The sequence below is a fragment of the Lonchura striata genome, chromosome 3 (genome assembly GCF_050655825.1).
Source record: "Lonchura striata isolate lonStrDom1 chromosome 3, ASM5065582v1, whole genome shotgun sequence".
NCBI classification, from domain to species: Eukaryota; Metazoa; Chordata; class Aves; order Passeriformes; family Estrildidae; genus Lonchura; species Lonchura striata.
Genome location: NC_140705.1, coordinates 18,626,917 through 18,643,987, shown reverse-complemented (window position 1 = coordinate 18,643,987; position 17,071 = coordinate 18,626,917). Strand labels below are relative to the sequence as shown.

Genomic DNA, 17,071 nt, shown 5'->3' with positions numbered 1-17,071 from the left:
AATCCTGGAAGATTAAAGACAAAGACTGAGTTGCACACAGTTATCAAATGCTTTTCTACATATAAGCAACATTCTGATTCTAATTAATTTCACACCTTGAAATGCAATAACAAATCTTTCAAACCAACATTTTGCATTCATTTTATATTTTACTTTTGTTTAGCAAATTTTGTTTACTGTGTTTATACACAGTATTTTTCCTGTACATTAGGTGGGTTGAATATATTGCAGTGTGAAAAAGGAATTTTTCTGAATGTATTTTAGTGAAGACTTACTTATGTAACTTTACAGGTCTGTTTAGGAAATTAATTTCCAAGAAAAAAATTGTTATTGCTTTCAATCCCATAACTCTAATGCATCTTATATCAGTTCTAGCTAAGCTACTTTCCCTTTCATTTGAATGAAAGAAGTTAGGAATGTAACAAAATTTCTTATTCTCCAGGTTAACTTCAGTGGTATGCACCAGCAGATCTAACAGTGCCCAAGCAAACACATGAGCTTGGAAGTCCAGAAAGTATTTTTTCTATATTGCATTAAATGGAAAACTATTACTTGTTTTCTTTCTAATGCAGATGGCAAGAAGCCAGGTGTTATAGAAAATAAAGGCTTAATAGGAGAGACAGAAGGAATTTGTTAGATGAAACAATGGGTAGTAAAAGGTGTTAATTACTGCAACACACCAGCTCTTTTTTTTTTTTTTCCATATTTTAATTACTCTGGTAAATAATTCCTTTCCTAAACTTGTTTTTTATCATCCTATCTCTATTTCTCATTTAGGTATTAATCGATTACTCTGTTTTTATCTGAGGACCAGCACTCTACCGTTCTGTCCTTATCACGTTTCTTTTTCAGTTCAGAAGCCAGCAGGATTGCTGATCCAAGCAACCTTGAAAGGTAACTGATGACCATTTTATATGAATGACATTTGGCTTTAATAAGGAGTTATATGCACTGCAAAATAAATAACCCACAAAAATAATAGTGCATGGTATATTAAGAACTCCAATATTGTTTTCAAAAGAATGTTATGTGATTTGAATGTAGGCATTGGGATAACAGAACATGGCCACCTGAGTGCCATCTATGCCACAGGCCTTTCTTCCTCATTACTACATTTATGGTCACTTCAGAACAGACCATTGCAGATGTGAACAAAACCCATTAAACTAAACAGGCCAGATGTTGTTCCAGTATCCTTCAGGGAGCAATTGTCTTCTGGTAGGGCAAACAGGAAATGGCTAACAGAAATCTCTGCACACAGGCCTGAGAGTGTGCAGACTTTTGAGTTCACATTTCAGGATAGCACCTGCTTGAACTGAGTGAGGAGACAACTCATAGTGGTATCACTCAGATACCAAACACACATTTAAATAGACAGGTGAAAAATGTTTTTATATGCACATTTCAAATATATTTCTTGCCATTTCTCTGTGCACATCTGTGTAACTAAAGGTTTCTCATTTGTTCTAAGCAATAGCAGAAATCAAGAACAACTAAAGTGAAGCCAGTGTGGTTACACAGTGCACAGCTCTATAATGGGCCTCAGGCTGCTCACTCAGGAACTGACTCAATGTGAGTGTCAAGTAAAGCATTCCATCAGGACTTATGAAGAGATGCTGACAGCAACTGCATTTGTGCACTTCTTCAAGCCTCCAAACTACATCTTCCTAACTGCTTAACTACTACATAATCTTTGCACTATTTCCAAATCCCCTGATATAGACAAGAAACAGCTTTTATTTCTTCCTGTAACCAAGTCCCTAATCAGACTACTTCCTCATTTGAAGAATGAAAACTAGGCTGCTTATGCAATTCCCATTTTTAGACTTTTTTCTTTAACTGTGATCAGTATTTATGAGGGTCCAAATACGAATGAGATTATTAGTCTTCCTCAAAATTCATTTAATCAAGTGTAGATATGTCTGCATATACCAACTTCTGTATCTCTCATCTCCACACAGAAGAATGATAAAGTAGAAAACATAATAGCTCCTAACATAATTCTTACAGTACATAATTCTTGTGCATAGGCACCTTATGCAGGCTCCTTCCAACAGGGTAAAAAAAAGGAAATCCTTTAGACACAAACACATTTAATAATGCTATAAGGCTAAAAAAATGTAAGAGATTTTTGAAAATATAGCAAGAATTAGGAGGGAAAAAAGTGAAAAGAAAAGCAATAGGGCACTCATTTGAGTGATCAGATGGCTCCAGTGATGAAGTTAAATGAATAACTTTTAAAGTTCATCGTATGCTGAAGTGATAAATGGGAAGGTTTAGCGTAGAGATTAGATGTGTAACAGGAGCAGGGGAATATTTAGATGCAAAAAAGACAGCACCTGTGACCTGTCCCTGTCTGTAATTAGAAAAGGAGAGGGACAATATCCCAGAATAAAAACAACTCAAGTAACTTGTCAGGAAAAAAAAAATGGAGGGAGAAGGTCAGAGAACAGAAAACACAAGCAGAGGCACTCTGGGAAGGAACAGAGGCAGAGCTTGATTTGGGAGAGATCAGGTGAATTAGCCAATGAAGGTGACACAGGATGTGGTGATACAGTCTTGTCTCCTGGAACAAGACAGTAGTCTTGCCACAGCAGTCTGAAAACCTAGACAGTGTGCAAGTAGGCAGCTGAATTAATAATGAAGCTTTTAATCAGATAGAAGTAACCAGAAGATACATATTGTCTTATAGCTCAATGCAGAAATCTGGCCAAGGGAGACAGCACTCCTATTATTTGTCTACTTTTAAGGATAGATATGGATCAGAGGCCCTTCCTATTGTGAAGACAGGTTATAGATACAAATTAACCGACAAGTATCCCATAAAACTCCTGGGAAGCTGGTCCAGAGACCTACAGATCTCCTAGTCTGAAATCCTCTTATCACTCCCAATTAACTCTTGTGCCAATACTAGCCTTTAGCTCACATAGCTCTTCCCCCTGCTGCATGTGTCTATCTGTATTGCAGTGTATTCAGCAAAGCAAATGCACTGACAAGCACCAGCTGCTGTGCAAGCACAGGTCCCTGCAGGTTCCAGCGAGGGATGTCAGAACCAGAACAACCATTTCTTAGTTCTTCCAGTTCAGCATGTCAGTAAGGGGGCCTATGGTACAGAGTTGCAAACATGTGAGAAACCAAGTGCTCTGAGACAATGTCTGACAGCTGATCCTGAGAACTGATGCACTCAAGTTAACAGTTTCTCTAATATACAATGTGAGACACCAAAAGGCAGGGCACTTTGAGTGAGACAGTGCTGTTAATTTAGAATGGCTTTGCTAGTTCATTAACTTCTAAGTCACACCACAAAACTCTTTTATCCTTTCTGACTTTTCTTGGGTGAAGAAAGAGTGAATGGGAAACTGAGAGAGAGATCTAAGTTTCAAGCATCTAGGCAGACTTTCCCTGTGATTTGTAAGAGCATTTTACTGCTACCACTCACACAGTCAGGACTCTGGAAGGAGGTTTATTAATCAAACACAAGAAATTAACATTTCTAATGCGACTAAGTCAACTACAGGAATGGAAGCCAGCACAGAGCTTATGAGGAGGGTTGTTATGCAGTCCATCAAACGCACAGGAAAAGTGCCCACAAAGCTGCACAACTGGACATGCTTTAAAAGCAGCTGTTGTTAGAATAAATGTATTTTCTCCCACTTTGCAATGTATGCAGTTAGCTGATTTTACAAGGATCTTCTAAAACAGCAGTGAAGACCACTCAAACCCAACAAGTATGGCCATTGAACAGAACATCACTGAAAGACTAAATCCAAATTGTTGACATTTTAGAGCTCAAAAACACTGAAACATAATAAACACAGTAAGATCTCACAGACATCTTAGAGGATAGGTGCAGTATGAGGAATCACAGCAATGACATTCCCATATATACTGCTGGTTGATCTATGTTATCCTCTCAGTATTTATCATATTGGGTGTATCCATTGCTATATTTTATCATACACTGGTGACACAACACAACCTGATATATATAAATATATATATTCCTTTTACAGAAGGAAAGGTCAAACTAATAGGGAAGAAAGTTTGGATGAAGAAAATACACTTTGACTTGTTTTCACACTTTTTTTAAAATGTGTGTACAACTGCATAGGCACTCATCATGTACATAAATCCTCCTCTTTTAAAAAAACAAGTCCTCATCCATGTGGCTATTTATGTTACATGTTTTATTCCCTCAGATTAATCCTACAGTTTTATTCCATTCTCCTGTTCTTTCTTGACTACTAGATCCTCATGCTATTTTCTAATATATTTTAAATATTAAAATATTATTCTGTTAATCTAATAATCACAGTAGGTTTTCAGTTATCTTTTATAACCTAATAATTTTTTTTCATAAATAAGTGTACTTCCCCCAAAAAGTAAAAGGTTGGCAGCACTGTCCACTCAACAATTAGTCCATGTTCTGTTGAGCATGGGTGCCTCATGTGTGTTCTGGAAGATACCGCCCCAGGAGCAAGAGGCTAATTCATTCTTCATGCTTATTCAGTCCTTGGCCTTTCTACTGATACCTTCAACAAGGATGCCAGTTAGCACTAAAGTAGTGGATTTGTGACTTGGAACCTTTCACTAGACACTGCACTAACATCATCCATGCTTTTCACAGAATATATGAAATAACTGTCAAATGATAACTCCTAGTGTTACCCCCACACAGAAAAAGTTTGACTTCAGCTTATGAAATGTGATTTTTTTAACCAAGGTATCTGCCTTTGTTTTTTTTAAAAAATGGAAGATTTAAAAGAGTTGTCTATGTGTCTATGAAATGCATAGATTTATAAAATGCACTAAAAAAAAAAAGCTACAGAAAACATATAAACCTGTGCCAATCATATATATTCTTTAAGCAGTACCGGTAGCATGATATTACTCTTATTATCATGAATCAAATAGAAGTTTTCCATGTGAATAAAACAGTTCATCCTCGTGGTCAGCAAGATTATGCAAGAAACTGCACAAGGCAAACTTTTGTCTCAGGTAGCTGGAAAAGATTAACCAAAGAGAAAGCAGTCTCTGTGTGCATGTGTTCAGATTTCATGCTCCTTTTTCAAAAAACAAATACAGAGAAATAAAACTTTTCAAAGTATTTTTATATACATATATACCTATGTGACTGTCACAGAATGGGAGGGACCTTAAAGATCATCTAGTTCCAACTCCCCTCACATGGGCAAGGATGCCACTCACTAGATCAGGTTGCTTAGGTCTCCATCCAACCTGGCCTTGAACACTTCCAGGAATGGGGCATTCACAAGCTCCACAACCTCTCCAGGCAATGCCTATCTGTCTGACTGTCTATGAAACCAACCTCAGAAAAGTCTAAGATGTTTGTCAATGTTTATTTCAAAAGCTGATCTGCAAACAGATCTACATGATAAAGCAGGTTGCATCTCTAACTTCAGTTATTCAAACTTGTTAGTTCTTAACCTCATTGAACCTCTAAGAACTAGACTTCAATAATATCAAATTGAACAGGGACAAAACTAACCCACAAACACAATTACTTTGCAAGTTTAATCGTGTTTTATGGGCTATATTTCCTTTCCTCTTGCTGTTACACAGTTTCTCTAGTAAAGCCTGTTCCTTCCTCTCATTCTCTCAACGCAAAGGGCAATATTATCACATAAGTTAAAGCAGAGAACTTATCCTGGGACATTTCAGAATGCAAACTCTGAAAACTCAACCTGTATTTCCAAATGTCTGCAGCAACAATGCTAGTTCTTTTAGTTTGTTAATGTTTATGTACTGTTAACGCTGCTCTTCAGCACAAATAACTGATCCTCTCTTTCTGAAACTGCAACCTTTCTCAATATGACTGTAGGCTGATGACAACCACCCAATGGCTCTTGCACTCCCCCTCCTCAAAACAATGGAGAACCAAGATGAAAAGGCTCGTGGGTTGAGATAAGAACATTGAGATAACTTAAATTGCCATTAATGGCAAAACAGACTTAATATGGGGAAAATTAACTTCATTTATTGGGAATTAAAGATAGAGTTGAATGGTGAGAAACAAAGACAAAACCTAAAATACCTTCCATTCACCTGAACATTCTTTCCAGGCTCAACTTTACTTCTTCACTTCCTACTCTACCTCCTGTCTTCCCTGCCCCAAGGGAATCAGGAAGCAGGGGTGGGATCAGTCCATAACAGCTCCTCTCTGACACCCTTTCTCCCACCTCTCCCCTCCTTCTAGTGTGGGTCCTTCCACAGACTGCAGAACTTCATGACAAACCTTCTCCATGTGATCTCCATGGACCACAGATCCTTCTGGAAGTATCCACCAGCTCTGGCATGGGATCTTCCACAGGCTGCAGTATGGATATCTGCTCCACCATCATCTCCTCCATGGGCTGCAGAGGAGTATGGTAAACCCTCGTGCTTGTAAGTGCTTCCTCTTCCTCCTCTCCTTTCTCTGCCCTAGGTGTTTGCAAGGTTTCTCACATTTTTTTCTCCTCACTTCTCTCTGCTATACAGTGCTTTTGCTCTTTCTCAGGTTATCACAGGGATGCACTATCTTGGCTGATGAGCTCAGTTGTGTCCTCCAGTGGGTACATCATGGAGCCACCTGAAACTGGCACTGCAGACCCTGAACACTTTCCACAGAGGCCACCCCTGCAGCCTCCCACCAATACCTTGCCACCTACACATGATAAACATTGCTGAAGATGTTGATTGTCCTTTACAGGCCAAAGAGAGATACTTGATAGTGACTGCATTATGCAGCCTTGCCCTCACTTTGGAAAGAAAGACCTGTCTCCCAGGAGAGACGGCACCACTTGACATTTGACAGAGCTGGTGAGACTTCATAGAGTCTCTGCCGCCATTACAATAAAAGCCAGCTGAGTAACATTATGGTCTTAAATGAATTGTTCCTTTCTGGATACCAAAGACCTTGGTAACATGAAAGCTGTTGAAGTCTACACAGTATTTGATTTTTCTCCTTATTTGTTGTCTTACAGATCTTCCTCACTGTGTCTTTTATACAGAGACAAAGTTACACCAACATAACTGCTAAAAACTACGTCAGCCTCTGCAATACTCCTACAGTAGCATCTGTGAGCTAAGGGCAAAAAAGATTAAACATTGTATGCTGGCCTTCTTTACAAAATATATTCTGTTAGCAAAAAAAAAAAAAAAAAAAAAAGACATGCTAGAATCGCCAAAGCTTGCAGTGCTTCAATAGAGCTTCTACCACATTATTTGCATTTCTTAAATAACAGAAACAGTGTTTGCTGTGACAGACAGATAATCACATAAAACTAATAGGTTCCCCATAAAACCTGTAAGGTTCTCTACATAAATAGTGCTCACTACTATAATACTAATTGTTAAGCAGATTGGGAGACATATGAAAAATTAAAACAAGTGAGGTGTATGTTAATTTTCTGCTAATAATTTAATTTCTTATTCACTTAAATTTTTTAACTTCATCTAGACAGCTTTGTAACATCCTAACAAATATTTTCAGATTAAAATGCCAACCCAGATGAGGCCATACTCAGAAAACAATCCCTGGGGCAGAAAAGAGGGTCACAACATAGACTTAACCATCTGCCAAAGTGGATTTACAGTGTCTACAGTTAGCTAAGTTATTCACTGCAAATATACTCTGTGTGGAAAAATAGCCTTTTTTTTTCTGCCATGTAAACTGACCTTGACCTTACCGACAGTTTTCAGTATTCCCAAATCTTATCAGAGAGATTCTTAAAAATAATTTTATCCATGGATTGTTCTTGAAATGTACACTGCAAGGAGTAAGCAGCTGAGAGTGGTCACCCAGGTCACACAACAGCAGCTCAGTACCCTGACTAGTGAAGGAACAGAACCAACACTATGTGGCTATGGCCACCATCCATCTGACAATAGTAATGAGAAGATGGTACAAAGAAAGTCCACCAGCAATGCGTATGTGAAATCTGTTCAAAAGATACATTTGTCAAACAGTTTTGAGTAACCAAAAAATCGAGAAAAATCTGTTCATACACAACTCACGAAGAAGGAATAAGAACAAATTTGCCAAGCAAATTGTTTGCTATGCATAGATATCCCAGCTGTCCTCATTATCTTACTTATCTTGTTTAAATCTCCCTTGCACTCCTACCCTCTCGCCTGGTTTACCCAATGTCATCAAATCCTTTATCATTACATGTTTTCTCAAAGGCACAATCGTATCTCCACCTGAAAAACTCATTCTTCCACTGACACTTATTTTAGTTGTACTTTTTTCTTTCAGACCATTTGGAATGAAATCACAAAACTGTTAAACACTTCACAAAAGCTCACAGAAATTTTCTCATTGAGTGTGTGACATAAGTGCCAGTAAAATGGCTGCTGCAAACAGATACAGGGATTCAGAATTCCTAACAAAGCAATGAAAGGTACTCAAACCTTCTGCCAGATTACAACATTGCTGCTAAAAGGAAGAAGGATAATCAAGTGCCATGTCCAATACCTATGCCAACTCCATCACAGTCTTCCTGTACAACTTTGGAAAACAGCACATAGGTTCCTCTCTGCAATACAGGATAAAAATACATGTCTGTCTGGAAAGAGTGTCATGAACATAAATACATTAAAGACTGCCAGATGCATGGGAACCATAGTAATGGGATTGCACTGAATACAAATAGATCACATGTGAGAAGGCATATGTGCAGGGATGTGCATGCTTACAGGGTAAATTAAAGGTGAGCGGGGGAACGTGTAGGAAATTGACACTCTGTCACTCTTTAGATTTTGGTATGAGAAGTCTAGTTATGTTGCAAAATTAGGACATTAATCCCAGCTGGAGACATCTGTCCCATGGAGTAAGCAATACTGTACTGTTTAAACTTCATAAGGATTCATTGCAGCATCCATGTTAGATATAACCAGACAGCCTTCTCTCTAATTCTTCCTACTTTGGATAAGGTTCTGGTACACTTACATTTTGAAAAGGGGGAAATGACAATAGTGCAGGAAGGCCAGACATTGTTAAAACAAGGAAAGCAGCCAGGGACAAGAAGTCAGCTGAGCCAGATCATGCAGACTGTTCACCCCATTGGGACTGGAATTGCTGCAAACACTAGAGCCGAAATACAGGGCTTCACTAATTCTCAACATACAAATAGTAAATGTTTTCAGTTTGAAGTGATATTTGCATGCAATTTAGCTGCATCAGTTCCAATCTTGCTCTTTTTTTCCCCTAGCCAGTCAGCTTTATTGTTAATGTTGGGGCACAAACATGTAGAGCAAAGTGCATGTGTAACTCATAAACAAGCCCTCTCTATCACCTCAGAACGCACCAACAGCCCTTGAAGAAACAGAAGCAAATAGCATTGCCCTATTAGAAGCACAGAGATGGAGGAGAAAAGAAACCACATACTAAATCTTAGATACTCATTTTAAGAGAGGGATAAATTTTTGCATTAAATGGGTACCAACAGCTTGAAAATTACAGTTCTGCTTGAAAATTTCATATTAGCTGTATTACAAATAGTCCATAAAATTACCGTGGCTACTAAAAAAATCCTAACAAAATATTTCTTTTACTTTTTTTCATATTTCTTACTTGAAGCACATGATGAAATTTATTGGACAGCCAGTCTGAAACTATTAAGGTAAGAACAGTGAGTCTTAAATCTTTCAAAGACCAAAATATTCAGCTTGAAGATCATTAACAGCCTCTCTCTGTTCAATGGGACTAATAATATTTTCAGGAGGTGCTAAAATGCTATGCCATGACATTAGATTTTTTTATTTGGTACCTACATCTTTAAATGTTTCAAATGTCAAATAAAGGTAAACAGAAAAGCAGTAATAAACACATTTTAAAGACTTAATCCCCAATTAACAAAGAAAGCCACATTAAGCACAAGGGAATTTATATTTTAAACAATATGTAAAGATTTTTTTCTTCTTTTACTAACTTGACAAATCCAATTTCCACACACCTCAGATACGCTACACATGTGGATGCTTGTGAAGAGATCAGATATCAGGTGAAACTTTGAGTGCATGTCTTGAAAATTAACTTAATTTAGTGGCATATTTGTTATTTGACATGATGTGGGTTAGTTCATTACTGCTTTGGACCACCCCAACCCCTAAGTCATGATTAATTACTGTTCTCTTTGCAGGCTACCAAGTAGTACAGGATCACTGCTCTTCCCAAACAACCCCTGCTGCCATGCAGTCGTGTCCTCTCCTGTCTGTCTGCCAGTTTCCAAACATTCTCATCATCCTCAGCTGCTTTGACAAATCTAACCAGATCACTTGTAAGAAGCTATGAAATAGCACAGGAGTCTGGCCTCTGGTCTCAGGCAGTGAGTCCGTACCTAAAAGCTTCCTCTAGAGGCCACTGTCTGCCCTATCATGCATAGCAAAAGGTCAGATACTTTTCCCTCGGTGCACTCCATCAACACACCAGGAATTTTCCTTCTTCCCAGCTCCCCTGGGACTTGGCTCATCACTGCGGACTCCTAACACGAGGCAATGGCCCCAGTGGTCTGCTGCCGGAGTCAAAAATGTAAATGTTTACACTCAGCTAATTCTTGTTTTCTATCAATACTGATAATCTTTGGTAAATTCAACATAAACTCTTCTTTTTATGACAATCCTGTTTATAACAATACTGTGAAATATAAGTAACAAATTTTCTGTTCATCAGAAGCAACTTCTTCACTATTTACAGGGGCATTTCTGCCTTTATTGATTGCATGTGTATGCATGAAGGTGAAGTTCAATGTTTCTGTGAAATATGTCTAATTACTTCCAGTACTCTAAATGAACCAAAACGAAAATAGTGGGTCAAGCAAGAGATTTTCACTATTAGCAGTCAAACTGCCAAAAGGTTTCAATAACTTTATAACCCTAAACTATTGTATTGTGTAGTCTAAGCTCAGGCTTATCACTGTGGCCTCAATGGTATCAGATAGCTTTGATCTGCTTTGATCTGCTTTGTGTCAAAGGAAAACGCAAGGGTTATAACTTTGCCACAAATAAGAAATGCCTTCAGAAATTGCAAGAAAATTATCAGCTAGAACACACCAAGATGATCCAGCAAGTGCAACAATCCTCATACTCCAAGCCTCTGAAACTGAAAACTCTCTTAATGACATTGGGAAAATTCCTCACTGATCACTTACTTGGCAGTGAGTTCGATCTTGAGATTGTGAGCAAGACACAATGGCTTGACCTCTCAGAAAGAAAAAGTTGTGTTTTGGTACAAAAGAATGCTCTGTCCTGTTCAGCATCTTGCATTTAACTGTGCCCAACCATGGATATCCGAGGTATATTTCAGAAAACATTTGTATTAATGAATTACAAAAAAACACAGCTCAAAATCATAGAATATCCCAAGTTGGAAGGTGGTCAACAAGGATTATTAAAGTCCAAGTTCTGGCCCTGCACCAGAAAACCCCAAGAATCACTCCATGTGCCTGAGAGTGCTGTCCATACAAAGGGCTGGCTAATTGCACCGAGTCCTGAGGCATGGCACTGCAGAGGTCCAGTAACTGAGTATGTGGGAGATAATGTTGATGTCCAGGTCTGATCCAAGAACATGAACAAAACCATTCAGGCTCCCCATTCTACAGACTAGTCCATTATTCTCTTTCACATAAGTCATAGTATATATGTGTGTATATACACAATCCAGAGAACATAATCTGGAATGACTACCTAAAGAGCTCCTTCAGCTGTTCACATAAATACATTTGACTAATTTCAAGTGCATTTTGCTCTATGGTTTTTATGTGACCAGCTGATTATGTTTTTTTCATAGTAGTAACACATCCTCTGCATTAATTACTAAACTGCTTTGAATGTTTTATCAAGAAAATGGGCTACCTATAATCATGGCTTTTTTTTATAGCCATGTAAGAAGCTGGAACAAACACTAAATTATAGCAGATAAAACATGTATCCCTTGCCTCTTCTTCTTTTCAATAGTTTAAGTATTGGTGTTGTATTTAGTATACACACACACACACACACACACACACACACAGATATATATATATATATATATATATATATATATATATACATATACACAATAAAGAAGTGTAACCAGGTCCAGATCAGAAATACTTAGAAACTTACTAGTTTCATATCAGTGTATCTTAAACAAGACCCAAGACTGAGGTGCACCATTTTGGCTACAGGATATTTAAGATAAAGCATCTGCTAATATGCTAAAAGTACTCTTGAGAATTTTGTCATGTCCAGAAATTGTTGCCCAAATTAAATCACCGTGAAAACATAATGTTTTTTTCTTTAGTCTATAGATAGATATCAATTGATAATTTTATAATTACTATATCTAAAATCCTACAACTTCAATGTAGATAACAAAGATCATAGAAGATGCTTGAAAAAAGCTTTGATTATTAACTATTACAACATCTTGAAAAATTACAGGTTTAAAATCTACATAGTCTCATGCATGAACAAGTTGCTTTGAAATAAGAAATTAACTTGACCCAGTTTAACTGCATGAATATGACATTTATTTTATGACAATTATAGATTAAGACAATTCTTTCCCTATGGAAAAGGATGAGTCCTCAGTGAAGTAGTTTATGCACCCAGATTAACCTCATAGTTGCTCAAGAAATTAAGAAAACATATATGAATGTGTGCCTTTTATAGAAAGAATCCTTCATTAGCAGTTGATCTGTTGGGATACTTCTCTGAAAACACTGAGTAATATGGAAGAGAAGAAACAGCATTTTTTCTCCAATGCAAAGTTATTTTGATGTTAGAATTATGAGGACCAGGTTCAGATTTACCCAATGGAGAAGAAAGGAACAGGAAAAATAAGTAGCCTGTAGTTTCCCAACCACTACTTTATGGAGTTCTCCTGCTCATGAACTGCATTGCAAGCTAAATGTTACATCACCCACCTGCTCACATATATTAGCATTGCATCAGCATGCATACTCATGTTTATCACTTAAAAATAATAGAAAAAAAAAGACCTTGAAAGACCTTATTATTTAACCAGTACACTAGTTGGCCTCTCCTACTACTAACAAATCTTCAATTCTTCCAAGAAAGACTAAGTTTGATGCATTCAGATGGGTAGCTAAGAAAAGTAAACAGCCCCAAATCAGTCTGCAGAACATCACCAACAGTTGACAACAGGCCACAGAAACTAGCAAAATTCACTACAGCATTCAAAGCAACAAATGCACCACAAATCTAGACTTCCATATTTATACTGCTACAAGAAGTATGAACAAGTCATGTGAAAGAATAAGCACAACATAAATTGAAGGTGGCCCAGCACAAAAGGATCTTGGGGTACTCGCTGACCACAGCTGAACATGAGCCAGCTGTGCCCAGGTGGCCAAGAAGGCCAATGGCATCCTGGCCCAAATCAGCAATGGTGTGGCAGCAGGACCAAGTCAGGCATACACGGCACTGGTGAGGCCACACCTCAAGTTCTGTGTTCAGTTCTGAGCCCCACAACTCAGAAAGAACATAGAGGTACTGGAGCAAGTCCAGAAAAGGGAAATGGAGCTGGTGGAGGGTCTGGAGCACGAGTCCTATGGGTGGCTGAGGGAGATGGGTTTACTTAGCCTGGAGAAGAGGAAGCTCAGAGGTGACCTTATGGCTCTTTGCAACTGCCTGAAAGGAGATTGCAACCCAGCAACATGCAACAGGACAGGAGGAAATGGCCTCAAGCTGTGAAAGGGTACATTTAGGTTGGCCAACAGGGAGAAAGTCTTCACAGAAAGGGTGATTAGACATTGGAATGGGCCATCCAGGGAAGTGGTGGAGACACGCAACATGGACTTGTTTAAGGAAAGACGACATCGCACTTTATGCCAGGGTCTAGCTGACATGGTAGTGCTAAGTCACAGGCTGGACTCAATGATCCCAAAGCTCTTTTCCAAACGAACTGATTCTCTGATTCTGTGAATTCTGAGTTATTAAATTCAATGTAACCATTTATCCAGTGGACAGCTATTTGATATCCATCAAATATCTGCTTCATAGTATTTGCACCTTCGGTAGAACATGACAACTCAGCTGAAAGTACTTTGCTGGAACTTGCTAGTTTTAAAGTATGAAATGTTGAGGATCTATGTTGTGTACTACAGAGGAGACCAGACTTAGGACGTCACAGTCCTCTTCTTAAGATCTCTAAACTACAGGAAATGGTTGAAGACTTGTGGGTAATTTCTACTTCATGTGTACAGAATGCAGGTGAAGATCCACCCTTTGAACTGAGCACTCCCAGAAACGAAGTTCAGAGATGGCATATCCTTTGAAAATGGGGAAACTTGTTTTCTGAGTTACTGTTACCAGATGGGTACTGCTGGGGGATAACAATGAACAAGGCATAGATTTTACCATCCCACAAGAATGAAGAATTAATCCCTTTGGCTGAGTGACAGTCTTGGAGATAATTAAAGATATTCTATCACCATCAGACAGTACAAAAACACAGCTTTTATACACAATGAAAGAACAGAACCACTGACACAAGAAGAGACTTTGCAAGACAACTGAGGCTAGCAGCCTCTCACTACAGGACTGCCAAATTCTACCCAATGCAGGATTATACTGAATAAATTATTAGCTGAGCCTACTGTGGCCTCCTTCCAAGACTAATAGCCTTTACTGGGCCCTTGGTGCAAAATACACTAGAACAGGAATCCTCAGATACATACTAGAAAGCTTGATTCAAAGAAGGCTGTTGTGGACTATGTCCTTGCTACTGTACCTGAGACTTAAAGGAAGATTTCTCTGAGAATAAAGGTCTATGCAAAGTTTTGGACTACGGATTTTCCATAGTCCTAACACTAGCACAGATATCAGATACAAAATTGCTTTGCATTTAGAGCTGTCCTTTCCTACCACAGCTGACTGCTACCTCCTTGTTAGAACTTATTTTAAAATCAAGCCTTAGTTCAGCATGTCTGAGGACAGCAGACTTTATACTGAGGTGCAATAACATGTTCTTGCAGGCTCTGAAATCTAGATGGTGCAGTGTTTTAATGGATTGGTACTTCACCTCTAAGCATTTGGTCCCTGCCCAGTTTAGGATAAAAGGCATAGCTGAATGTAAAGAGATTACTTACAGTCCTTGGCTTTATCTCTGTGACAGAAGCCCTACTCATCTTGCAGCAAAATTATAGCTGCTGTTCAACAGTGGCATATTAGGGGAACTGCCTTGCCAGCACTACAGTACTGGTTGAGAGATTGCACACTCCCACCTGCACTATACTTAGTTCTAGCCAACACTAATAATTTCCAAGACACATCTACTAACGTGCATTTCCTCTCAAAATACTGACTAATGGTGAAAATCAATATAGCAAACTGATAGGATATATGACTTGGATATACCTGTTTCACATAATGGGAGCATTTACCTTTAAACAATTTGTGACCCATAAAATGTTCACTGAAATGAATGATTAATTAATTACAAAAGTGCAGACATTTGTTCCAATTACAGTTATCCTTACTGTTGTACTAAAACATTGGGCTTGATGGTATGGGCTTTCTGGTTTTGATTTTTTTTTTCTTTTTTTTTTTTTTTTTTTCTTATGGTAGCCAGAGACGTAACTCACTGCTTAAAGCTGGTTTCTCTTCTGGAGCCCTTTCTCTCACATTTTCTTTGCCCCTTGACCTCAGGCATCTGTCACAGCAACACCTCTGCTCATAGCAGAGAAGGTGAATGGTTTCATCAGAAGCAGTTGCCAAAATGCCCCTTGCGTGGGCTGGGACACAGTGATCATCACTCTCAGCTGCAGGACAACCTGACTGCTGGTCTGGAATATTCTCCAACCCCAAGAGGTCCCAGGACAAGGCACTACTGATTATGATGATTGGTTTGTCTCCCACACTGCAGAAAGTGCTGATGGGAAGTCAAACACACAAGTCTGAAGGGCCAGATTTTGCTCTTCAATCTTTTTCCAGTAACAGCTATTGCTTTCTACAGGGCAAAAAGAAGACCTATTTTTTAGTAACTTCATGTGGTCTTTTCTTCAGATCTTTTCTGTTTTTCAACAGGCATCATTGCATAATAGAAACACAACTGATCTTTGCAATTGCTAGTTCTGAGAAAAGAGGATACATGGAAAATAGTAACCTATTTCCAACAGATCTATGAGAAAGATCTGATCTATAGGTCTCAGAAGACTTCTCAATAGCCAGTGGCCAGAGGACGAGGCACAAAGAACCAAAAATGAAATTACAGGCCTCTTTAGGCCACCTTGTAAAATGGAGAAATTTAATGCCATCAGAAAAAGAAAGGAAGAAGAGAATACTGGCAAGGGAGGATATGGAAGAAAGTATGTGTAAATGTGAAATAGAGTATATGCAAGGAGAAATGCCTAACACAATGTCTGTTCATTTGTCTTGTGTATTAAATATTTTCTTCTGTATCTCATAGCGTTATTAAAGCATTGAAAAATTAATTTATTTATCTAAGCATTCTAGGCCCATTAAATAAACATCATTCTAACTCCTATTGGAAACCCTCTATATTTTACTTACCAAAATTTATAGATGGCAATGGGAGTCCTCCCACTGTGTTCAATACTCTTTGGATCTGATACCAATGCAGAAGCTGAACTTGCCCAGTGCTCCTAATGTGAACTCATGAGCATGTTCTTTTCAAAATAATCATCATCCATTGATCAGTAAAATGTTCAAAAGATGCTGGACTCTGGTGATGAAATCCTGGTAGAATTAAAGTCAATAGCAAAAGGACCTGTGACTTTAGCAAAACTGCCTGTGACTTTCAGAGTTTTACCTAGAATATCTGTCCTCTGAAGCCAGAAGCAGTTGAAGAGCACCAGAAGCAGAGGTGAGCTTTCTGGATAGCACAGTTTGCATGTCTGAGTAAGGGAACCAGTCACTGGAGAGAATTTGTACCAAACAGTAAGATACATACATTTCTCTTCTCTAATGAAATTGTCTGAAATAATTATATAGGAACACACAAATACCTCTTATGCTAGAATAAAAATGCATGGATTTCCTTTTCTGCACTGCTACCCAGCAACAGCTGCAGTTTCAAAATTACAATCAGCCTCCTGAAACC

General features: G+C 38.4%; 1 protein-coding gene across 18 annotated transcripts in view; it reads right to left on the bottom strand.

The window, feature by feature from the left end:
• MYT1L (myelin transcription factor 1 like) overlaps positions 1–17,071 on the bottom strand; it is a 304,512-nt gene that overhangs the window by 262,480 nt on the left and 24,961 nt on the right. The window lies entirely within an intron of this gene.